The sequence below is a fragment of the Dermacentor variabilis genome, chromosome 10 (genome assembly GCF_050947875.1).
Source record: "Dermacentor variabilis isolate Ectoservices chromosome 10, ASM5094787v1, whole genome shotgun sequence".
Lineage (NCBI taxonomy): Eukaryota > Metazoa > Arthropoda > Arachnida > Ixodida > Ixodidae > Dermacentor > Dermacentor variabilis.
The window spans coordinates 35,532,997-35,559,122 of NC_134577.1; the positions used below are offsets into that span (position 1 = coordinate 35,532,997).

At 43.6% G+C, this 26,126-nt stretch overlaps 1 long non-coding RNA gene across 2 annotated transcripts; it reads right to left on the bottom strand.

Moving 5' to 3' along the window:
* Positions 1-1,922: 1,922 nt before the first annotated feature.
* On the bottom strand, positions 1,923-21,114 carry LOC142560309 (uncharacterized). Of its 2 annotated transcripts, none has more exons than XR_012823344.1 (3): positions 20,948-21,114; positions 20,748-20,874; positions 1,923-2,028 (listed from the first exon to the last, which is right to left on the bottom strand). It is a non-coding gene; the product is annotated as an uncharacterized LOC142560309 (long non-coding RNA). The 2 variants fall into 2 exon arrangements; XR_012823345.1 differs by lacking the exon at positions 1,923-2,028 and adding an exon at positions 19,964-20,594.
* Positions 21,115-26,126: the final 5,012 nt, after the last annotated feature.

A 26,126-nucleotide genomic window follows, 5' to 3' on the forward strand; every position in this document is an offset into this window, starting at 1 on the left:
CCGTTGGTATGAATAAGAGCAAGATGGATTAAGGGTTCTACAAATTAGATCAAGGGGATTAAGTTGGAATAAAGTGGATTAAGATTGGTACAAATTATAGTTAGGTGGAATAGCGCGGTACAAATTGGAGCAAGATGGATTAAAGTCTGTGAAGGTGGAATAAGGTGTGTTAAAGTGAATTAAGGTTGGTACGAATTACAGTAAAGCGGATTATCGTGAATTAACATAGATTAAGGTTGGTACAGATTAGAGTAAAGTGTAAATTCTATAACAATGTAAATTAGTTGATATTATACCTTACCTTAATACACCTCAATCCACAATAATCTGCCTTTCAAGAATTTGTACGAACCTGAATCCGCCTTAATCCAAACGAATTCACGTGAATCCACCACATTATCATTCGTACCAACCTTAATCCACTTTGCTCCACATTAAGTGACCGCAACGTGTTCTACCTTGAATTCACTTTACTTCACTGTAATTCACCTTAATTAGCCATAATATCAACTAATTAACATTGTTATACAATTTGTAATCTTCTATATTACTACTGACGTCCTACAAGACACTGATGACGTCGCATTGATTTTTGGTACTATTCGTTGCGGACAACGCCAGCTTTCCTGCCTCATGGGACACGTAATACTTTCGTAGTAAAAGCCGCTGCATAATTTAATGCAATTTAGTAGGAAGAAAATACAATAAACAGTTTATTTTTTCGTTAACAGGTAAAGCTACGATCAGCAGAGCCCCGTAATCAGGTTTCGAACGAGAATGGGGACTACTGAGCGTATAGTTGAGAAAAATGCCGAGCAATGACAAGACAATAGCAAAAAAATTGTTTTTCTCACTGACAGATGGCGCTAAAATCAGCAAATACTGTAAAATAAGCGCTACTGAGCGTATTTTTAGGAAAGTGAAATTTAGAAGCCAGAAAATACCGGTAAATAGTGTATTTCCTCACCAACAGATGACGCAACAATCGGCAAACCCCATATTTAGGGCCCCATTGAAAAAAAGAGGGCTCAAAATGATGCGACCTGTAGCAGAATTTTTTCTGTTTGGGCCCAAAATATGGGATTGCAGATTGTAGCGCCATCTGTTGGCAAATAAATACACTATTTATTGACATTTCTTTGTTCTGGAATTGCATTTTCCTAAAAAATGCACTTAGTAACACCCATTGTAAAGGGTTTACCGATTGTGGCGTCCCCTTTTGGAGAAAAAAAAATTATTTGTTGGTATTTTCTCGCTATTAGCTTGTAATTTCGTAGACATTGCGCTCGGTAGTACCTATTTTCGCTGGGGCGCTGGATATGCTGTCGGCTGATTGTAGCAGCACCTGATGGCGTTGAAATAAGCTATATATTGGTATTTTCTTCTTACTACACTGTTATTTCGTGAAATGTGCGCTCAGTAACGCCGATTTTCGCTGGGGCCCTTAGTATGCTGTCTGCTGGTTATAGCATCACCTGATGGCGGTGATATTAGCCATATGTTGGTATTTTCTTGCTACAAAACTGTTATTTCGTAAACAATGCGCTCAGTAACACCGATTTTCGCTGGGGCCCTGGATATGCTGTCTGCTGATTGTAGCATAGAGAAAGAATACAACGAGAGCGGACACTACCATAGAGCCCAGCGGCCGAATTGACTGCAGCGCAACAAGTCGTGGATGTTAAAACCTGAAGCACACTCCCGGTTTCGGTTTTGTGCGCGCGCGTTTTGAATACTAGCTTGTGCGCGTCACGCCGGCTCCGTTTTTTTTTTTGCAGCAAATATTTATTAAATATTTATTTGCAAATCAGTTTATTAAAATTGATTGCGAACGATCTCCACAAGCCTCCATTGAATATGTGCCACGTGCAATTTCATAAAGACGCTAGACACCTTGTCAAATGAGGAAAAATTGTTTATTTTGTTCTTTGTAAATGCTCGTCGCGGGCATTTTGTGCATTCATCCAACGTTGTGGCACCAGGTAAGCAGCAGTAGTTTCCGCAGGAAGCTCCGCCAGACGACGTGAGCTGAAAAAATTACAAGCGTTATTTTGGTATTAACATGCAAGAATAATGCCTGTAGAGGCGAAGTGTGCGAAAATGGTGAGTGGGCGGCATTACAAACAAAAGCAGTTCGTATTTACACACACGGTGTAGAAAATACCGACTCATCCCAAGCAATACCGTACATACCACAAACACATTCTAATTCCGAGCATTCCCCTCTTCACAATACTTATTTCCTGCACTTTAATAGCACGAATGCGCGGGCAACGGCGCGTTTCGCGAACTTGGCTACAACCGACGCGATAGTACGCTACGAATATACAGAGGTGGCCACAACACGGGCTCTCAACCAGAGCATGCTGGACGCTCGCAGAATTCCTTCTACTCGCACTCAAGACCAAATGCGTGGGTGCCGTTCAGAAGACAGAATTTTCGAGTTACTAGTTCCTGGCGTTTGAGCTCCTTGGCTTATCTCTTTTGTGCGTGCTGCAGGCGCAAGCAACGCACTCCCGTGTTATCACTCTTGACGATTGCTCGTCGGGTTTTCGACAAGCGTGGGTACCGAAAGAAGGCTGAAATTGTTGCGGGGACATAAAAATTGCCACAAACTTGTCGCAGTAAGATTCAGTACGCGCCAAACTTTGTCACCACGGCCGAGCTGCTTTTCGCTGCGTCAAAACAGGCGCGGCGAGTGGGCCTCATAACATAAAAGTATCGAAAATAATTTTCAACAATGTTGGGTGTCAGAGAAAGAAAGGCGCCATGAACTTGTCAGTGCATTACAGCGCGAAACCGTGCACCACGGCCAAGCTGATCTTCGCTAACCGAGTTACAGCGCCAGGCGCGCCCACTGCGCTCGAAAGGTAGCCCAAAAAGTAATGAAATTAGTTTCAATAATGTTGGCAGTCAGAGAAAGAGCCAAAACTTGTCGCAGTAAAATTCAGTACACGCGAAACTGCGTCACAGCACCCTGTGCGACTAGCGTGCCCAAAAACTACCGAAATTGGTTAATATTGGGGCTCCATAGGAAGCGTCGCAAATATCTCCCAGTACGATTCATTAATGGCCGCCGTTCCTGCGACCCGGTCGCAGGAGTGGAAAGGGGGGGTAAGCGTTATAGTGCCCTGGTCGTTCGAACGCTTAGGGCCCGAAAGCGTTAGGTTCATCCAAATAGACGCTGAATAATGGTTTGGCTTGGCTCCGTATATTATTTTTAAATAGGTGGCGCTAAAGCGATGAACGCGACGATCGAGCCCTGAATCGGTGCTTCCGTTCTGCCCGTGCGGTCTTCGCCTGTGTCCGTACCTGTGGAGAAGTGATTGTAGCTGTTTGATGTCGTTAAATGTGAGAGCTTGTGGCGAAGTGATTGAGTATGGCCGTAGTAGTTCTGCCCATGTAGTGTTTTGCGGACTTCACCTGTGCCTGTGACTGATCGTGTTGCCCAATAGCTTTGTGGAAAGCGACGTGGTTTGTGTGGATGTCATCGCAGCGTTTGCCAGCTCCTGGGTGGCCCGTGTGCCAGTTATTGATGGCGTTGCCCAGTAACTTTGTGGAAGTTGATGTACCTTGTGTGGATTTCGTTGCCGCTTATGACTGCCTTAATTATAGGTGGTGACGCTGCCTTTTGAAGAGCGTCCGAGCGCAAGAAACTTCACCGATTTTTTGTAAACAACGTAGACGTCTCGAAATGTTAGCTAGAAATCAACCAGCAGCAAGCCAAGTCTTTATTTTGTGGTTTTTCGAGCTTATGCTCATGTGAGCAGCAGAAGGACAAAAGGTCCGTTACATAATGTCAGTTCCATAAAATCAGCTTTGCCGCAATACAGTAATGTTATGCGGTGAAGCACACGTAAAGTATTGCGGTAAAGTGTATGAAAAAGTAGGCAGGGGCCACTGCGTTACTGGGGCGATTTTCTTGTATTATGGTCATGGCCGTACGCGAACAAGGAAGAATCACGGTCGAAGCGCATGGCACAAACCTTGCCAATGCTTCAATTGGAAAAAGAAAGAAAACAAAGTGGAGTGGGTGATGCCAAAAACAAAGCCTTGACTTTTGTATTATCAAAGCAGTTCCGAGAATAGTCAATCATATTCCAAGCTCCTGCATTATTTATGATTGTTTAAAGTATATTCATATATTGTGCACCAGCCTTAGCACCAATTCTAATGTACTTTAATGATGTAAGTTTAATAACACGTGGCAAATATATAATTTGTGCTGTATGGTATTGTGCTGTTTGTAAGCTGCTGCTTTCATGTGGTAATGTGTACATTGGCTGGAAGACTTGATGCATCCTCCTTATAGAACTCATTGAAAGGTGAACCACCTGTCAAGCCATCATTGTTCTTGCTGTTGTACACCAGATTTCACAAACATGGGGATAGTTATGATACAGAAAGAGTAGCTGAGGTTTAATATATCCAGATGCATGCACAGGAGTGTGGGTTTCGACCATCTATCTCTCTAACTCAGGTTGAATGTGCTTACATGAGTAACATGTAACACTTGTTGGGTGTCTGGTTTCTTTTATTGTTAGCTTAGTTTGTGTTTTTTCTCCCATTTGTAGGTTTTAGTGTGTGTTGCTGTGTATGTATATAATTGCTTCCAGAGTGGCTTCTTGTTGCTAATAAATTTAGAGAAAACAGCGTTCTTCATTTTGTGCATCAGACAGCAAGTGAGCATGTTTCAAAGGATGTTGGATTTTGTTGCCATAAGCAACAAAAAGGCATAAGCATATAGACTGCTTGCTGGAGGTACTCTTTATAGCATTAAGGATATTATCATGCTGATAACTCTGTGCACAATAATTAGAAAGATCACATCATATCTGACATGTCTTCTTGCCACCATGAAATCTTGTCAGATGCATAACACGGGACATACACCACAGATCTTGGCCAGCCATTCTCATTTGCGATCTCGACCTCCTACCACTGAGCAGACTGGTCCAAGAGACCAACCATGCAACTTTTATCTGATTAAATGTAGTGTATGTTGCACAAACTTAGATGTCAGGTGTTATTGTTGACACAGATACATATCTGTGGGCCTCATAAACTAATGTCAAAAAAGATAGAGAATAATACCCATGAAATGCACTCTTGGTAGGATGGCAGGACCATTCTCTTGCGGAGCTAAATAACAACCATGCAGCAGTATCATGATATCAAGTTGAACAATAATTTACTCCCTTCGTAGAACATTGCACTGATAGTCTTGAAATACAATACCCATTGCTAACAGAAGGCCTTCCAAATTATGCATGACAGGAGGGCATATTTTAGGAAGCAAGAATGAAAACGGAGCCGGTTAACTATGAAAGTTGTGAATGCAACTCTGCAGAAGTTAGAAAAATGAACCAAACGGAATAGTTTAAAAGTAAGTGGTTTAGAGACAAAAGGCCGTTTTATTCCATGCCAGAAAAGCAAGCAGAAGTTGAAATGCTTTCCACATACATACCTTCAAGGTGCATGTACAGGGTCTGTCCTGAGAGTAATGTCAGTAAGGCGATTAAAAATCATTTATTGAATTTGTTGTTACAAAAAGTTTTAAAATCTTCAAAATACTCTCCTTTTGCGTCAATACATCGGCTCCAGCGAGACTTCCACCTCTTGAATGCGTTGTGGTAGTCCTCCTCCGGATTGGCCTTTAATGCTGTGGTGCTAGCTGCTCTAATCACGTCCACTGTCCCAAAATGATTGCCTTTCAGGGGTGTTTTGAGGCATGGAAACAGAAAAAAGTCGGGTGGGAGCCAAGCCCGGGCTGTACGAGGGCTGGGGGATCGTTGGCCCCACTGCATTAACCAGGTAGTCGGTGACGATGAAGGCACTGTGGGCCAGCACATTATTGTGGTGCAACTTCCAGTTGTGTGCAATGTCCGGCCGGATATGTTGAACCCTGCGTTTCAGTCTTTCGAGGACATCCACATAATATTTGGAGTTCACAGTGGTTCCAGGTTCTTCAAACTCATGATGAACCAGTCCGTGGATGTCAAAAAAAAAAGCAATGAGCATGATCTTGATCTTTGATTTGCTCATCCTGGCTTTCTTCTGGGGAGAGGACGAGTGTGTGCGCCACTCAGATGATTGCCTTTTGGTCTCCAGGTCATATTCAAATACCCAAGTCTCGTCTTCTGTAATGACGTTGTCCAAAAATTTTCGCTCACATTTGCACATGTTGAGATTTTCTTGGCATGTTTCAACGCGACGTGACTTTTAGTTGTCAGTGAGCACTTTTGGAACCATTTTTGTGCACGCCTTCCGCATGCCGATATCGTTTGTAACAATTTCATGAACTTGAGTTTTCGAAACGTTTAACATGTTGGCCATTAAATGAACACTTAATCGTTGGTCTGAGTTCAACAGTTCCCTCGCTCGTGTCACATTGTCAGTCGTAGTGGTTGTGGATGGCCATCCAGCGCAGTCCTTGTCGTCGCCCTCTTACCGGCCTTCCAAAAGGCCTTGTGCCACCGAAACACTTGCCGATCTGACAGGGCATGTTCTTTATAAGCAGTCTTGTGGATAGTAACAGTTTCCGCAGCGGTATTGCCAAGTTTCACACAAAACTTGATCGCAAATCTTTGTTCAAATGAGCACTGCATTTTCACTTGCACAAGAATAAAAAACAGCTCTCACGGACGGGCCCGTCCGGCACTCTCCGATGTTCGGAGCACACTGACTGACGGACCGCTGCTTAGCTGGATTCCGTCACTACTAGTTTCAACCAGTTAGACCGCTCTGACATACAGTCACATCACAATAAATTTACTGAGATTACTTTCAGGACAGACCCTGTATGTGGTGATAGACAAGCTTTTTAGATATAAATGTTGGGAACCTGGATGGAGGTGAGGGACGTGTACAGTAAAAACAAGATGTATAAGGTCAAAAATTAATTCTTTTAGTCAGAAATTGGTCAGTGGTGTCTGGCTTCTCTTGTTCCCTGGCCCTACATGGTGAATACAAAGTTATATATATATATATATATATATATATATATATATATATATATATAATTTTGGACAATCAAGCATAGAATCGTTGCCTTCTACCTGAGCTAACGTAGGGGCCGGGCAGAAACTTGGAGGTTTCTTGGAGACAAAAAAAGGCATTGTGTTGTCATGTTGGAAAGCACTTTGCTGGAGGAGGGTGTGTCAGCCACTGACATAAACTTTAATGAAATTTATACCAATATAGCTGACATAAAATGTTGAGCTGTCACGAAGTTGAATCAGTTTATTTAATCAGTAATATTTTAATTTATGTTGACCAGAAAATAATCCAAACCTGAGTGGGCGTGCTCTTAAAATTTTCAGATACGTGGATGATTATTTGTTTTTCATGAGCAAATGATAACTTTCGCAGAGCTGTCATCGAAGTACTGAAGCTATTTAGAGAACAATAGCAAGGTTTCAATTTCACTTTAGAAGTTCCAGAAAAAAATGTGCTGCAACTTCTTATGTCAGGCTTACTTTTATGTGGGATCATGGAGGGGATATCTGGGTATGCTGGGGATATCAGTCGAGAACTTCTAAGCCCCTTCTTGATTATAGGTCTAGCCATTCAAAACTTATTAAGTACAGTATTGCCACTCACGCAATTAGAGATGCCCCAACCAAGAGCTATCCTCACCTTATCCTTGAAAGTGTAAGGAATCTGGTGACAAGGCTTAATGAGGCAGGTTATTCAGTTTCAGTGGTTTTTTTATCTTGAAGCACGTTAATTAAGAAACTTAAGGTGCGACCAGGGTGGAAGAAGCTTAAGGAGCAAGAGCGGAACAAAGTTGCCATTATCCCCTCTATTAATTGTCGCTCAGGCAGAAAAAGGTGGCTTCTAGGTTCCAGGAGAGGATTGGGTTTTCATTTAAAGATAAGCTGAAGGGAATATGTGAAGCAATAAACAAGAACATTCTTCACAACGGGTGTCTGAGCAGGGAGGACTGCAAAGTGAAATATAGCACACAGTTTGTCTCTTGCACACGAAATGTTGTTTATTCGATTCCTTTTTCATGTGTACCGTACACGGTACACATGAAAGCAGGAAATAAAAGTGAGTGTGTATTAAAACGCCCGGTTACGATATTGCCGACAAATCATTAAAGACGCCACTTGGTGAGGTTCCATGCTGACAAATAAGCCCTCCAGCTCAGGATAGCCTTTACTAGCAAACATTTTCTTCAATCATGCGGCTTCTGCTGAGCACGAGGTCGCAGGTTCCATTGCCAACTATGCGGACCAAATTCTGTTTGGGGCCATAGCGAAAACACACGTATCCGTGTTTTGGTTCGGCCTCAGGTGATGTAAATTAACTGACATCGTTGCTTGCGACTTTCTTATGTGATACGGTTGTTTGCATTATTGCTTTAAGGGTGTCTTTGTAATGTCGTGGTGTTATTTTGACTTGTATGTGATGACGCAAGCTCGTGGTAAGTGCATGTTAATTCTTATGTGTTGTATGATGCAACTGTGTGTTGTATTTAAGAGCGAAGAAGTCGCCTGCGCCGTACTTGTTCGCCAACACCTCCTTGTATCACGTCAATAAAAAGCATCAAAAAATCGAAAGCCTCCCTCTTAATTTTTCCTTGCAGCGTAGCAGCGCCTAAGCCAATCGTTAAGTGTCACGAAAAAGCATAAGTAAGCACGGCTTCTTTCATCCGCTTTGGTAGCGCAGTGGTACCACCGTTCCTTTCCGCACGACAACGTCACGGGTTCGATATTGGATCGCATTGCACTGGGTTCAGTATCCAAGAAGTGTACTTGGCATTGCGAGAATGATAAACTTGTTGCGAAAATCCATCTACTGTTAAACCTATGAAACCCAGATTACGGCTGTGCCTGGAGATCACTTTTGTAAACAAGAAGAAAGCGCCCGTATATACCAGCGATGCTAAATGCGTTATCGGCGTTCGCTTTCGTATCGCTGTGGGAACGTTCCTCGCTTGTGTTTCGTAGGAACGTGGTTCGAAACCTACGAGCTTCTTTTACGTCTAATTACGCAGGGTGCGTATCATTAAAAACGGTATTTTATTCAAAGCACATTTTCAGTAACTAAAAACACGCTCCCTAGAGGTTTATGGATACTGTCTCTCTGACGTACCGTAAAGATCTGTTTAAAGGGGTGCTAAAGGCCAGCGTTATAAACAAGTTTAAACGAAGAAGGCATTCGTAAAAACGATATTTTATTTACCTTGCGGTGTTAGGTCTATCTCTAGAAGAGAAAATGAAGTTCGAATTTCATTTATTAATGTTTCTTTTTTCAGATTTCGTGCCACGGGGCCCCTCTTTAGAGTGACGTCACAGATTTCAACATATCGTTTCGCTATTTGGGCCGTCTCGGCTCACTAAAGGTCGCTGAAGCTTGCTGAGATTACCCTTTCGCTCTTTCAGAATGCAATGTAATCCATAAATACCGATGGAAAGGTAACTAAGCCGGAGCACGTGCCATTAAAAAGACGTGACGTCATGGCGATTGGCGCGTGAACGTCTTCTGGTCTTCTCTGGCTTACCGGGCTACCTCTTACACAAATAGCGTTTCTTTCTCTTCTCTTTTTTTATTGCAGAAGCGTAATTTACCAAGTGACCTCAAATTGTTTGTGCGGGATATGGCGTTAATATTACGACCTCGGGGCACGTTTGTGAGCGTTTGTGTGTGCTTTGTTTGCTTCAGCGCCATAATGACAGTAATTAGTACGGTTAACCTAATCACCCCAACAGAAAGGTATCCAGGAATGCTATTCCTAGCAAACAAATCCACAGATGCGGTAGCCGCGGCAGCACAGTGGTTAAGGTGCTGCGCTTCTGTGCACAAGGTCGCGGGTTCGATCCTGACTGCGGAAGCTGCCTTTCGATTAATGTGGGGACCTCCGCTACGACGTGCCTCATGACCAGGTGTCGTTTTGAAGCTTAAAATCCGCCCAGTAGGTGTTTAATTTTCTTTTTTTTTGAGCAAGCTTGCCGGAAGTTGGGTTTGCTTGACAACTTCCGTCCACTCAGTTTGCAAATGGCGTTCGAACAGCGGAGGGCGTTGGTCCGCAACGTTGTCTTCAGGGATGTAAGCACTCTCTCTTTTTTTTTTGAAAGTATTTGTGTGTTTTAACGATGTTTTACGAGAAGACAAATCGGCAGTATCAGCACAAGACGAAACGAGCTTTAGAAAAGCTGCGGATTCGAGCCAGCGTTTGTGGAAGGACCTGAGCACTACTGGCCATAGGCGGAAACAGACATAGACGGCGAGTAGCATTACAGACTTTTTTCCTTAGTTTTTATGGTGCCTCACTTATAATGAAGTTGCTAAGCTTTGTCAGTTGTTAATCTATTCGACGCAAAAATACGAGCCCGGTGCAACCTACGCCTGTCTGTTTCGGGGTGCCCTGTGGTTGCAAGCATTTGTAAATTTGTTGAACGTACTAGGTATGTCTACTCAATTAAAGTTTGAGGGCTGCTCAAATTAGCCTGGAGTGAAATGCGAGGCAGAAGTGACAATACGTTACCGAAAAAACAAACGTAAGAAACTGCTTAGTGTATTTGTCAACCAACAATTATTGGCTGCCTTATTTGCGTGTTGTTCGGCGACGTCTTCCTCAGATTCGTGATTATGATAAAAAATAAATAGAAAAACAGCGGTTCCTGACAAAATAATTATTACTGGCCAAACTTCACAGAAGTGGTGGAAATACTAATTTAGGCAATTATTGTTGATACCAAAACTGCACTGCAATTCAAAGCAATGGAAGCATATTCCGAGAGTTGAATGACTTGTTCATTTAGCTCAAGGAACACAACCAGATAAACTAAATTTAACTAATAAGGATTTATTTCATAATGCCTGTTGTAACTTCAGAGTTGATGTCACCAACGAGTGAAAGCCTTATTCTCTGCCAGAAATTGTGTGGCTCGCGTCAGCTTCGAGAATTGGTACGCGCAGGGAAATGCTTTGCTGTTGCAGCGAATGCGTTCTCGCAGCCAGCGTAAATACACACTGCGGAAAAGTTGCTGGGGCAGCAGTGGATGTCGTCGCGTATGCTAAATTCCGCATTTTACGAAACATTGCAAGACACAGTGCTTCTAATAAACTGTTACACTTTAAGCACTGGCTTGCCTTTATTCCGAAATTACAACTTCCCCTTAGAGTCATTTAAACAGCAATTATATAATGAGAAATTAAATTTTGTAACTTACTAACTCCCCAACAACTTATTATATACAAGCAATGTCTTGCCGTTAAATCAACCCCATAATGCCGAAAACCATATTAAGGAAAATAATAGCAACTTGTTTTCCTTTCTTTTTCTGGCCATGGAAAGTACAATTGTACAAAAAAAAGCAGATTAAAATGTTGTTTTAGTGAAAGCTTTAGTATAGTAATGATTCATTCAGTAATTATTCTTTAACGCCATTCACGGTTGATACGTCGTTCCAGCGTACTAAAGACGCTAGTGTAGGGTATGAATTAGGTTCATTTGCATAAATTTAATTTTGAGCTCTCAAACTCGGCGTCTACTACAAGGATACGTTGGGCATTACAGGATTAATTAAGGCTCATCTTTACGAGATAATTGCACAGCCAAATCTCATGAGCTACGACGCGCACGAGAGCACAACTGTAGGGCACATTGGCACGGTTGATAAGAAGTGTTTACCGCGCGAATTGCGTCAGGCGGATATAAAGTTGACTGTGGCTGACACAGAAGTGAGGCCCGCGAGCATGTCTTCCTTTTAAGACGACAGCCTCAAGTGGCTCCTAATTCCCATGGCTCTTTGATTTCGGCATTTTCTTTGCACTGGACGTTGCATGCACTGATATCGCGGCTTGCTTGGAGCCTGGCGGCCATTTTGCTACATGTCGGTGCATGTGGCTGCGTGCAAGAGTGCTCACCTGATCTCGTGAATGCATTTAGCTGGTGGTTTCAAGCGACATCTCACGCCGCTTTTTCGAGGGCACCACGGAGTGACTGAAAGAATGCTGGCTGCTCATTTTTGCGCGACATTCCAGTGGTTCGTGGTTCGATGAACGCGGGGATGGACAGCCGGATCAAGATACGTTTCCCAGCAGAGGCGAGACCAATTCTTACAACTATTTTGAAATAGTTTCACGCAATCTACATTTCACGTAACAGCTATGCGAAGTGCCTTGTACCCTTTTTTGCTGTAAAACGTTTTCTTTTGCCTGCTCGTATCAACGTATCAACGGTTAGACTAACGCACGCTAGTTGCCAGTCCAGTGCAGTGCGCTACTGAATTTGACGTCGATGTGTTGAAAAAAGTAAACTCGTACCTATCACACTGCATAACTTCGCCTAGTTCCTCGTACTTAAACGTTGCCTTTGCCGCAGTAGCAGGCGAGGTAGTCGGCACTGATAACGCGGCTTGCTTTAGCGTTGGCTGCCATTTTGACGTAAGACGGTGCAAGGGGCTGAGCGCGAGGTTTCACCTGTTTTCGTGAATAACTTTAATTTGTGCCTTCAGGTCGCTACCTTTCCGAAGGCGCCACTATTTGACAGAAAGAATGCTGGCTGCTCGTGCATGAAGGATTTCCCCGTGGCTCGTGGTTCGAACAACGGGGTGACGAACAGCCGGGCCAAATTCCGCTTCCCCGGTGACAAGGTGAGCACGATTGTTTCCATTGATTTGAAGTGAAGTAATTACACTGAATTAACTTTTTCTGTAGCGGCCATGCGATGTATACTTTTTTGTTATAAAACGCGTTCTTTTCCCTGCTCGCGAAACGTACGCGTATCAACAGTTAGAAAAATGCACTACAGTGGCCAGTTCAAGGCAGCACGTCGCCGAATTTGATGTCGGCGCGCTGAAAGCGTAATCTGTTCGTCCCATATTCCGAAACGCAATTCAAAATTTGCTAAAGGCGCATTCAAGGACTATTACAGGCAGCTTTACGTTTGCCAACGTTTTGTCACGATATTGCTGGTTTATGCCGTTGCACCATCGCTGGAAAACATGCCGAATCAGTGTCATGCAAAGAACGTTAAAATTACGTCGAAATGAAAAAAATTATGCAGGTCCAAGACACGTACTGGAATCTATTTGAAGCGAAGATTTATATATGAATGCCATACAACCAATGGTGATTGGTGCAACTGTTTAATTTCATCCTAGGCACCGAGTAAATTTATGTAATTTTTATGCACAACCGTCACCTCGGACAATTTTATAATTGTGCACTGCATTGTTCATAACCTATTCCGTAAAGCAAACACCTAATCAGCAGACGCACAGTGCGAGATGTTACAAGGACGAAGGCGATGTGCGATGCTTGTCGAGGGAATAAAACTGCTGACAGGTCTACGCACAAAGAACTCTAACACATCTGTAGTCACGCGTATTCGAAACAGCTGTAATCTTGAAAGAAAGCGTTGCTCGGCAGCTCTGCGTAGGCGGTCACCGATGGCAATCTACACACTGCTGTTGCAGCTGCGTGCTTATGTCCCTGAGTATCTTTGAAGAGCGATGTTATCATTACGGGAAGGAGTTTCTTCGGCTTTCTTGAATGCACTATGTTAAAATTCGGCGCAACCAAGTTTGCGTTGTGCATGCTGCATTAGGAGTTAACTTATAGTACTTTGTTTTTGACCGTGCCTCTTTTTCTTGAAGACGATCCTTGCAGCTTTGCTTTGTGTGCAGTATGGGCTTTCTTGTTAGTAGCTTGCGGGAACTCTGTTTGCTCTTCTGTTGTTACGTCACTGTTCAGCAGTTATTTGTGGATACCCGGGATATCTGTTACATTCTATTAAGAGCCTGTTACTATGTCAGCATGTCTCTCGTCAGTGATATGCTGAGCACGTCAGCAATGTTAGAACCAACGACGTTGACATTACAACGTAATGATGACTATTTCGCACGACTATTTACCTGCTGTGACAAGAAAAAGCTCGTGTGCGGTGTAAAATGTTTATGGTAGCGACATTTAAGCGAATATCTTCTTTTTTTTATCTTTCGCCCGTTTTTGTGGATGATCGATGGTCTGTGGTCAGAAGAAAGCTCGTTGGCTCGTGCACTAGTTTGTTAGTTTAACTCCTTCAGTTCACTGGTTCCCTCACCCACTCATTTGTTCATTGGTTCATTCAGGCTATTCGCTTATATCGACAATCATCGCTAATGATTTCTGTACAATTTCTTCTTTCCACAGCGCTTATGTAGTGATGTCACCGACGGCATAGTCACCATCAAAGTCAGCATATCTCCATCGTTTTGTTATCTCTTGAATGTCGGGGTTCAGCTTGTCGGTGTCGCCATCTACGTGTCATTGTCACTATGCCATCGTGGTTCCCCATCTCATTGTCCTCGTTATTTTGCTCTGTTCGTCACGCTCCTTTAGTGATCATGGCACCGCCGTCAAATCGGCGTCAATGTCAAGCTTCGTCGCACTCGTCACCGCCTTTGCAGCCGTGTCGTCCCTACGTCGCAGTCGTTTTCGTGACATCATCGCAGTGTTCGTGCTATCGATATCACCTTAACATATTTTCACCCGCCACGTTTACTTCGGTCTTATGGTGTTGGGCTGCTAAGCACGAGGTTACGGGATCGAATCCCGGCCACGGCGGCCGCATTTCGATGGAGGCGAAATACGAAAACACCCTTGTACTTAGATTTAGGTGCACGTTAAGAATTCCACGTGGTACAAATTTCCAAAGTCCCCGACTATGCCGTTTTCGTCCTTGGCGTTGTGTAGTGGTGGTCGTACCGTTGTCTTCTCATTTTCTCCATCTCTCAGAAACTCAAACGCACTGACACAATTATTCGCCCTCACAGATAGGGGGTGAATAATTTTATAGCACGACCAGCGCTTATGGTGTGACATACGCCGAAAGACACGCGGCTACAGCACAGTGGACGACAGCGTAACCAGAACGTTGTACACGTTGCATATTTCAACTCTTGAGATGGAACTAAGAAATATTGCACACTTCCCTCACACACAACGCAGTCTGCGTATTTCCCCTCTTTCTACCTGGACAGAGTTCCTCCCTAAAACACATTACGTACAAACAATGTATTTTTCCATTTAAATAATCATGTAGTGCCCGATCATAGTTTCACATAATCAGACAACTTGTTCCCATTTATTTCTGGTCATGGAGGGTACAGGTGCGGCCAAAACTAATTAGAACACTGGAGCTGTAGTCAAACTGAATTCCTGTGCTCTCTTGCAGCTTTAAGGCTGCTGGAGGGCATTGGGCATTACAATATCAGATGTAATATCAAAGCTTAATATCAAATGTAATATAACTAACGGCCTATGCGTACACTCAGTCGAAGAAATTCACTTGGAAGAAACTCCAACAAGCGCGTTGGATTGACGTGTAATTTTTCGTTGTGGCTAACTTGTTGTTCTTAGCGTATCCTTCATGGCGCCACGACAGAAAAAAAACAACAGGGCGAAACGTCGACATATGTAAAGTTGCCTGCAACAGTCCTTCAATACACTTTCAACAAGCTTTGTCTTGCGTTTCGGAATAAGGAACGGATAATTTATATTTTCAGTTCATTGACATCAAAGTCAGTGGATGATGATGACCATGATGATGCAACGGTTTAGATCCTATGCAACGAGTAATTTCATGAATATTTTGCAGAGTAAAGGTCAAAACCTTCACCTCATACAATGTTTGCATTTGTTTACCACGCCGTTTACAACCTACTCCAAAATGCAAACACCACATCAGGCGGACGCACTGTATGAGACGTCTGTGTAGCGATGTCACGAGAACGAAGGAAATGTGCGAATCTTGTCGAAGCAAGAATGCTGATATCAGGTGTGCGCACAGAGAGGTAGGACACACTTGTAATTACGTGGAATCCGGGCACAGTGAAGCACAGTGAATCTGGAGAAGGAGCAGGTCGACAGGTTTGTGTGGATAGTCACAGATGGCTAGGAATCCTAGGTTGTTGTGGTTACGTGCCTTGCTGCTCATCTCGCAGTATCCGAAGAGCGGTTTTATCATATGGGATGAGGAGGAGGAATGAACGTTTATTGTAAGAAACAGCGAGAAAGTGTCCTTTCTTCGCCCTTGGTGGGCGGCTCTCTTAGTCCAGAAAGCCGTTGGCTAATGCTGCAGCCCGGGCCCGGTCCACCAGACTTCGCTGATCTTCCAGGTTCTATGCCTTTAACATTGCCTCCCATGTTTTTTCGATCGCTTGTAGCGGTTCTGAGGCATCATCTTGACTGTTTTTCTCGCGGTTTTGGCACACCAACACCATGTGTGGGAGCGTGTCTGGTACGTCACAATACCGGCATAGGTGTGAGAATTTGGTGGGGTGCATTCGGTGCATGATAATTCCATGTACATACGTATTTGTTTGTAGTCTGCGGAGGGTGGTGGCTTCTTCCTTGCTTAATTTTGGATGAGGTAGAGGATATTGTCTTCTTTCCAGTCGGTAATTTTGCAATATTACGGCGTAGTTGATGGGAATGTCCTCCATCCTCGTCGCTTTCCGGAGACCGTGCGGCAGGAAATCCCGGCTGGTATGCTCTCGGGCGGCAGCATGTGCTGCTTTGTTTCCTGCCAGGTGTTCGTGGCCTGGGGTCCATGCGACGTACGTGTCGGGTAGTTCTTGGCGTCTTGTTATTTCTTTTAAAATCTTCACTGCTGCGGCAGAAATTCGGCCTTTTCGTAAGTTTCTACATGCCGTTTGCGAGTCGCTCAAGATGATTGCTGTGTCTTTGCATGTGGCGATGCCGAGGACGATGGTCACTTCCTCCGCCGTTTCTGGATTTCTGGCCGGTATGGTGGCAGCGATTAGCTCCTTCCCTTGGTTGTTGGTCACGGTAACTGCGTATGCTCTTCTACCTGGGTATTTTGCCGCATCTGCATATCTCGTGTTGGGGTTCTTTGAGAATTTCTTGCTAAGCGCTCTAACTCTTGCTTGTCTTCTGTCTTTGTGGTATGTCGCATGCATGTTGCGAGGTATTGGAGCGACTGAGATAGAATTTTTTTGGTGTTCGTCAACGCACTAAGTTATAATTTTGAACAATCGATGTTGGGTTGCCCATACTGCATTATTAGTGAGACCAGTGTATCGTATTAAAAACTGCCTTTGCCTGTGCCAGTTTCCTTTGTGGACGATCTCTGAAACTTCGGGTGCGATATGTACCTTCTGTCTTATACTTACTTCTGTTGGTGGCTTTCGGAAACTCTTCTCTCCTGACATAATTTTTAGAAGTAAATTGTGCGCTGTAGTTCTTTGTGTTACATTCACTTGTAAATCTGTAATAATAATAATAATAATAATAATAATAATAATAATAATAATAATAATAATAATAATAATAATAATAATAATAATAATAATAATAATAATAATAATAATAATAATCAGCCATCGCTACATACTGTCCGCGACGAGATTACGACACGATTTCCGTGGATGATCGGTGGCGGGTTTAGGACTCGGCAACAAATACGCTCTTTCATTCGTTCTCTAGTTTGTTCATTCAGTCGTTCATTAGTTGGTCCATTGGTTCGTTCGCTCATTCTGGCTTTTCGCTTGCATTAGACATATTCTGCGGTGGTTTCTGCGCTGACAGAGTTTCGAAGCAGTCATGCACTGACATCATAGCCACCATCACATCGTCGTCATATCGCCGTCGTTTCGTACTCTTGTGGTTGTCGTCCTCAGCATGTCAGCGTCTTTGTCATCTACTTTTTAATGCCGTCATGTCGTCGACGTCGTTGCCATATTCTTGTCGTCGTCATCCTAGGGTCTTCGTCACGCCATTGTAGTCGTCAAGTCATCGACGTCATACTGTCGTCTCAGTAAACCTTTGTCTCTGTCGTCACCTTGGCGTTCGCGCAGTCGTTTTGCCACGATCGTCTTCATGACGTCATCGCAATGTTGTCGCTATTGCCGTCACCATGACGTCGTCGCCATTTCTCTCGTACTTCTAGCCGTTTTCATCGTTCGCAGTGTGTGGTCGTCGTAAGACCTTTGTCTTCTCAATTTGTGTTTTTCTCTCTTCCACTCACAGGTGCGCACACACGTACACAAATTATTCGCGTTAAACTAAGAGGTTGAATCATCTGCTAGCACGGCGCAAAGGTTCACCTTAAGGTGCGAGATAGGTGGGCATGCAGGCGGCTTCGTGCACAGGGGAGACTAGCGTAACGACCACGTGAGCAAGCTCAACAGTGCAGTAGGACCAACCTTTATGAGTAATCCAAAGGCTGCGACACCAGAGGCACAGCATCCAAATCATATCTAGACATGTGTCATACTTTTCTGTTCGTACACCTCTCATCGCCATTCTTGCATCGGCAAGCATCATAAGCCGCCTTTGTCCACGTGACATAGCAGCGTAGATTTCTAATAGCGCGTAGCCGCCTGATTTGGTGTTAGAATTTGTTCACAGTTTGTGACTGGTGTAGTCTATAAACATGAAATATTGCACGAGATGGAAATTACGACAATTGTGGTGGATAAACATGTACACTGTATGGGATTAAACGCTGGACAGGATGGCAGTAAGAACAGTTGTATGAATCGCCGTTGATGTACAGCATTTATTTACATACGTCACTTAAGCTTCGCTTCACATAGATTCCAAGAAATGAATCGGATATGCATATTTTCTTCGTCTGTCATGGATAAGACATTCTGGAGTGTGAACTTCGGCCGTCTCGTTCATTGCAGGTTGTACAGCAGCGTGACAATGCAGGAAACAAAGTTCGACACCAAACCACAGACTGACTTTTTAGTACTTTCCTACTTTTAGTCTGCTGTTTTGTTTATTTATAAGCCAATGACACTTATTCTGATCCGTTCTGAGCAAAACCATCAATTCCTAGTCGAAACATGCGTTTAATTTCAGGTGTTCATCTTGTTACTCGAGAAACGACGTTATCCTAGTTAATTCATTACTCATTATGATGAGTGTATGATTATAATGAGGGTGGGGCTGTTGAAGGCGTAGAAATGTGCCAGAGGAAAAAAAACTAGAGCCTAGTTGTGCTTTCCCGCGTTTACCAAATTGTAAACCCGAAATTTTCTTGTATACATTTGAGCGCTTTACACGATGCATTACAGTTATCCTGATAGTCATGTAGCCCTGCTTTATATTCGTCGAAATGTTATGACTGCGTCACCATTATAAATTAGTTGAATAAGAACATCACGATTTTGCTAGTTGGTAATGTGACACAAATATTCTGACAGTGCAAAAATGGGCAAATACAAGCATTCGCGTGAACACGGCGCAATTGTAAGACAAATAAATGAAAATGTACAATACAAGTGTATATCACCGTTCTGGTATACCATAACTAGTTATGCAATAGAGCAACCTCTTCCATGTTCACGTAGGACAAAACCAAACTGCACATCTCCTCTTTTCACGAATATTTGTTGCTTTTGTTATTTATTGCTCAAACTGACACCGTTCGTTCGTCTGCTTACCCATTGCACCTCATAACGCCAGTCGTCAAAGGTGACCTTAAAAAATGGAAGCGATAAACACGAAGCTAACCCCCCCCCCCCCCCCCCCGTAAGAGATTATAACAGTCATCATCACCATCAGCGTATTTATGTTGTTCTACCAGCGATTTCCAATAACCCTTGTCTTGCGCCATCTGATTACATATTATGTTTGCAAACTTCCTTACAGAACTAACTCTAATTCCCTTTTGTAAAATACATGCGCTTTGTCATGGGTTAATATAGCATGGGTTCGGTTATACTGTCACGTCTGGAATTGCGGTATTATTGAATGAATGGCCTAGGCGCGTCTATACAACCTACTTTTTCGCGCTTGGTTCCTCCGTTTTGGTTTCTCCCTCTTATGAAACATAGTACTTGTCCTCGCCCTTTCCAGAATGATTGTCTGTGACATCTGCTGCGGGCACAACAAGTTGCAAAGTTCTGCCTGCCTGATACTTTTCTCCCTGCATCATTAACAGACGTCGCAGAGCTTTAAAGCGAAGCTTTCGGGCAACTCTCTCTCTTCTCTTCCTCCCTCCCCCTCCCCCCTTTATTGACTTCGCACAGGATAACAGAGAAGCGTAGAGTCAGTGCGTTCGTATGATCTTAACCAAACCAAATGAGAAAAAAGAAAATAGGAGAGAAGACAGGAAGTAATAGTAAGAGGAATGGCTTATATCAGTGCTTCACGGCGCCACTTCATGTACAGATATCTTCAAGCGGACGGTGACAGGGGCTAGTTGGCGGATGTTTATACTTTTTCCTCTTGCGCTGTGCACAAACCGGAATGACGAAATTATGGGTTCGGAAGAACGCGGACAAACGAATACTGCGCAATGTTACAACTGGTTTATTAGTGTCAGGTCGTGCATATACAGAAAGCCAAAAATCAGATTGAAAGGCAAGAGTAAAATCAAGTCCGTGTTTACTGCGGCCGTCCTTTCGTCTTTTAAATTTGTGCATGACGCAAGAAGAAAACACGGACACGTATCTTGTTAGGTGAAAGACGAAAATTACTCGCCGTCCTGAGTCAGTGGCTGTGGCTTTGCACAACTGAGCACCAGGTCGCGGGTTCGGTTCCCGCCGGCGGCGGCCGCATCTCGATAGGCGGCAAAATTGGCCCGGATCCCTTCAATAAAGCGTCCCTTATGAACCAGTGTGCTGTGTTAGGACGTTGAATCTTATCAATAGAAGCGACAAGAAGGACAGAAAATGTACACGCGTGCAGTCGTGTTAACAGTTACTGCACTGTCGAAAGATTCAACTTGTCTGCACAAACTATTAAATGCATATTTTAACAGCTAGCACGCTTACCTTCATCCAAATCGTTCGCACTTTTACGCGAATAGTTGAGCGGTAACCGAGCTCCGAAACTGCAGTCACCAGTCCATGCCGCGTGAATGACTCGAGTTGTAAATCTTGTCTTCTCGGTGACCGTGGGCTGCGATTTAGAAACGCCCTCCGACACTGCTTCAGCATGAAAGATGGGCGCAAAAAAGAAAAAGAAAGAATACCTTGCAATGTTCCAATTGATGTGGGGACGTCAACTTGGCCGGAATGATGTTGTTAGTCCGTTTAGATGGATGTCCGACATCTGGGTAGCTTATACGGTCTCAACCTCCTTGCCTTTCTGCCGGAACAAGCAGCGGCACAGCAGCCGCACATCGCCCGCCGAGAAGCCCACGCGCATGTGTGCAGAAACAATGAAAACGAACGGCAGCCACATGCGGGCTTCGAGCACACGTTTTTTTAAAGATGTGTTGGCATCGCATGACCGAGCAGCTGTGCGGCAGGAAATGTACGGGACATCACATGCAACCATATGTGAGACGTCCTCCGTCGATGAATGGAGGGCGGCAGTGCGAAGCAACATCCAAGCTTTAGCTCTCTACATAGCGTTGAGTTGTATAGGCCACTTTGTTTGAAGACATTCGTTACTTACCTTCGTGGCATTCTTGCAGTCGGCATATGTGAAGGTGTGTGATTCTTCCCTTGACGAATGCGCGCAACGCAAGAAGGGTCGAATTAATAAAGGGAAGATCAGACATCCACCGGTTCCTAGCCATTGCTACAAAGCATACTCGTATGGGTTTCCTTTGTAGCAATTGCTACGAACGGGTGGATATCTGATTTTCCCTTTATTAATTACTTCTCTCCACCTTGCGAGTTTCCGCAGAACTATTACGTCAAAAAGAGACGAAGGTAGAAAAAAAAAAAACGAACGAGCGCTCAGTCACAACTAAAAGTAAATCAGGGAAAATTTTCCGTATATACTTATCAGCGAAACCACCTGGCAAATGACAAAAACTACGACACCCTAGATCTAACAGATAAATGTAGTCAAGTGCAGTAGATACACCAGGGCATGTATAAACACAGATATGAAATTAATGCTTAGATAGATATCGCACCTTCTTGCCCGAGAGGATGACGAATGGCTGATTGATGCACGCATTACTGCGCGTAATGTGATAAGCTTCAATCACAAGCCTCGTAGTTTTTTGCCTATTAGGGCTGGGGACACCCGCACGTAAACGTACTTAAATTACTTGCCGGACGTGCTGGACGTGCATGAAGATCCCAGTTAACGTGGTGGGTTGCGTCACCAAGCTCTTGTTAATATATTGCCTAATGTCCTAGCTATCAAAAAAAGAAAAAAAGAAAAGGAAGAAGCCCCCCACGAAGAATTCCCATCACCAACTGCGCCGTTCCAATGTAAATGCTCATAGCATCCATCCATCCACCCTTGGAGTGGAGGAAGACCTTCAAGTTAACATCAAATTCCCAGGACATGTGTTTAGTAAATGTCACACCAAGACTGTGGTATAAAAGTTACGAACAATGATAGCATCCATCCATCCACCCTTGGAGTGGAGGAAGACCTTCAAGATAACATCAAATTCCCAGGACATGTGTTTAGTAAATGTAACACCAAGACTGTCGTATAAAAGTTACGAACAATGATAAGGTGCCTCAGAAAGGCCATGGCCTACGTTGCGATAGGTGGACCCATCTCTTGACGAATATAGGTCCACATATCAAAACGTGGGCCAGCCTTTCTGACGCATGTTATCCCTGCTTGCAATTTTATACAACAGTGTGCTACTCCATCTGTCGGCCCCCTTCTTAATTTTGACTAGATGACTGTTAGAACTAAAAACACGAGAACGGTTCACAGGAAGGGGGGGGGGGCGTTTGAAGGGACTAACAGTGTTCAAATCAAATAAAATGTTTATTTACACCATGTGCATTACAGATGCAGGACATCGAAAAAAAAAAGAAAGCTGCCAGCAGGCAGCTTGACGAGTCCGCAGCCCCACGTTATGAGCGGCGTTTGGGCCACAACAATGAAAAAAAAAAGACACATTCATTGAACAAATGCAAGCATTTGATCAGTGCAAAACAAAAGCAAAACACAATGTTCCAAAATAATAGATACCAGGATAAGTAAACTCAGTTTTCTTCTTCTTCCTACATAGATCTAAGTTCAGCAGGGGAACAAATAAATAAATCAAAATTAGCAGATTGATAATGGTTTAACAGTGATGGCAAAGAATAACATAGGCGTTTTGTGCCAAGGTTCAAACGAGGTGCAACATCATTCCAATATTCACCGTGTCTGGTAGTGTAATATTGCTCATTTTTTTCTAAATGTGCCAGAGTACGCAGGTTGTTTATGCTATATATCACATCATATTTAAATATAGTACTCAAACGGTAGTGGTATAGTTTCTGAGCCGTGATAACATGCACACTATGGAAAAAAACCTGCAGCTGTTGAATCAAAACCAGCATTGTAAACATGGCGTAGGTATCGTTACTGGATAACGTAAATTTTTTGTAGGTTGGAGAATGTAGTTGTACCCCGAACAAGTTGGCAGTAGTTAACACGTGAATGCAAAAGATAACTATAAATCAATGTTTTAAGTTTTGCAGAAAGAATGCATCTGAGACGACCGGTTATTCCGGTTATTCTAGCTAGATTTGTCACGAGAAAGTTAACATCAAATTCCCAGGACATGTCTTTAGTAAATGTCACACCAAGGCATTTGAAATGGTCAACAATATCAAGAAGACGAGAGTCAAAAATAATATCGGCATGAGGAGCGACTGGCTTATTTTTGGCCTGAAAGATAACTGCTTTTGTTTTATTTTCGTTACTCTTCATAGAGTAATATGAGGACCACTTCGGGACCACAGCATGTGCTTGCTGCGGTAAATCTAAGGAAACGATGGAGCATATTTTATTAGAATGTGAAGATATGTGCTCAGTGGTCGATTTAGGGACCTCTGGCCTCCTTGAAGCCTTTGGGTTCAGCGAGAGCAAATGGAAAGTAAACATGTCTGTAATGGAGATAAGTAAGAGTCGATTGGAAGATTGGTGGAAGAAAAGTAGGCAAACGATAAACAGTGGAGGCGTGCAGAAAGAAACTTCCCAATAGGGGTTGAGAAAGTTGGTGATGGGAATTCTTCGTGGGGGTTTCTTCCTTTTCTTTTTTTCTTTTTTTTGATAGCTAAGACATTAGGCAATATATTAACAAGAGCTTGGTGACGCAACCCACCACCCCGTTCCAATGCAAATGCTCATAGCATCCATCCACCCACCCTTGGAGTGGAGGAAGACCTTCAAGTCGAAGATGGTTTGAGAACACGGCGGTTAGTCATCTAACTTGTTGTACAGTTTGGGACGTTAAACGCCATAATTTTTTTTTGTCGCGTGAGGTTGGGAGCACCATGTCATCTCAGGTGGCTGGGAGAATGCCTTGGGGTGTACTTGACAGAGGTTTGTGAATGTGCGTCCATACATGCCGTGGCTTTCGTTGAATTGCGTTATAGTGACATTATTGACTGCTTTTTAATGAATGAATGAATGAATGAATGAATGAATGAATGGAAGTTTATTTTCATATGTTCAAGAACACACTAAAATGTACACACAATACATTTACACCAATAGCCCAATGTGGTTGGTCCAGTACAGTATGCAACAATTCGCAGGTCATCAAGCAGGGGAACTCTTGGATCAGTATGGTATGGTATGGTATGATGAACTTTATTTAATGTCCTGAAGATCAACCCTTAGGTTGACGCAGGCGGCTCCCACGTCGGGACAGTAAGGTTTAACTTTACCGCCGTATCATGGGCCTTCTGGACGGCCTGTACTTGATCGAAAAGACCTCCACTGTGTAGGACTCGCTGCCACCAGTCTCTCTCCTTGTCACAGTCTGTGAAAGTCACAGGACACTGCCAAAGCATGTGATCCAGAGTAATGATGCCATTACACTTCTCGCAATTGATTGGTATCTCTCTTTCAGGATATATCTTGTTAATAAAGTTTGGACTTGGATAAGTTCCTGTTTGCAACAATCTCAGAGTCACCGCTTGAGCTCTATTGAGCTTAGCGTGTGGCACTGGGAATTCCCTTCTGTTGATGTAATAATGCCTCGTGATTTCATTATATGTTAGTAATTGGTCCCTGTTCTCCTCCTGTATATTATTAAGGTTCTGGTCGCGTAGTGCACGGATAGTAAGTCCTCGTGCAGCTGCGTTAGCCATCTCGTTTAAATTCTTCCGAGATGGATCGACAGACCCCATGTGCGCAGGAAACCAGCGGATTTCGATCTCTTGGCTGTCCAACTCACCGATCAGCTGGGCAGCCCTTTTGGTTACAAAGCCATTGGTAAAGTGTCTAATAGCCATCTTAGAGTCACTGTAAATCTTCGTCCACTTATTATTCCTTAAAGCCAATGCTATCGCTACTTGTTCCGCGACTGTCGTGTCTTTAGTCATGATTGTAATAGCATCCCGAGTGAGACCATCTGCATCTACTACTACTGCGGTAAAGGCTTTCTTTCCTCTGACCCACGCAACATCTACAAATGCCGCATGTTCTCTGTCGTGTTCTATCTCTTGCAGGAGAGCTTTGGCCCTTGCCTTTCGTCTTTCCAGGTTGTGCACCGGGTGCATATTTCTGGGGAAAGGAGTCGTCTTGATTACCTTTCTTATGCTATCTTTTAGTTCTACTGTGCCTTCACCTGAAATTTTGGATTCGGTTGGGCACCATCCTACCTCTTCTAGTATTGCTCTACCTGGCCTTGTTCCAGAGAGCCTCTCTCTGTGGGCAATTTGCTGAGCTTCAATTATCTCGGCTATTGTGTTGTGGAGCCCGAGTTTCATTAATTTGTTATCCGGAGTGTTAATCGGTAACCCCACTGTTGTTTTGACTAGCCTTTTAATTAATCTGTTCAACTTGTTTATCTCTGTCTGTGTCCAAGTGAGCATCCCAGCTACATATGAGAAGTGACACAAGGCGAAAGCGTGGACCAGTCTCATGGCGCTCTCCTCTCCCAGCCCTCTGTGTCTGTTAGTGATTCTCCTTAGCAGTCTTATTACCTCCACAGTCTTGCTTGTGATGTGTCGTATTGTTCTTCCATTTGCCCCGTTTGCCTCCAGGAATAACCCTAAGACTCTAATGGATTCTACTTGCTTAATAGATTCGCCTGCCTTCGTGGTCAGTACTAACCTGGGTTCTTCCTCGGGAACGTATCCCCTCGGTTTTCTACCCCTTCTTCTGTTCTTGAGTACAAGGAGTTCAGACTTATTAGCAGAGCATTTGAGTCCCATGCCTTCTAAAATAGACTCTACCTCATAAATGCTCTTCTGAAGTCTGCTTTCCGCATGTCCCATACTTCC